Here is a 294-nt window from a genome sequence, read left to right on the forward strand (position 1 = left end):
ACTACTATACTTTCAGGGATCATTTCTATAGTTTGTTAAGTAAATTGACTCTTCATATGCATTGAGATCTGCTCCTGGTTTTCTGTTCCGGTCCACCGGGTTATCGATTTATTTCTTCTTTAAACACATTGCTTCACAAATTATAATTTCCTACTGTGCTTTATCATCTAGCAGGTCTAGCCCCATTGTGTTATTTTGCTTTTTCAGGGCTTTCCTGGCTCTTATTTATCTCCATGGTTCAGTTTCATATCATTTTTTTGACAAGTTCCCCACCTGACAAACAAAAAAATCCTG

The 294-nt window shown here is 36.4% G+C and overlaps 1 pseudogene; it reads left to right on the plus strand.

Moving 5' to 3' along the window:
• LOC119051551 (uncharacterized) lies at window positions 1-79 on the plus strand (annotated as a pseudogene).
• The last annotated feature ends 215 nt before the right edge of the window (window positions 80-294 follow it).

The sequence above is a fragment of the Artibeus jamaicensis genome, unplaced genomic scaffold, assembly GCF_021234435.1.
Source record: "Artibeus jamaicensis isolate MK-2021 breed Jamaican fruit bat unplaced genomic scaffold, CSHL_Jam_final contig_519, whole genome shotgun sequence".
NCBI classification, from domain to species: Eukaryota; Metazoa; Chordata; class Mammalia; order Chiroptera; family Phyllostomidae; genus Artibeus; species Artibeus jamaicensis.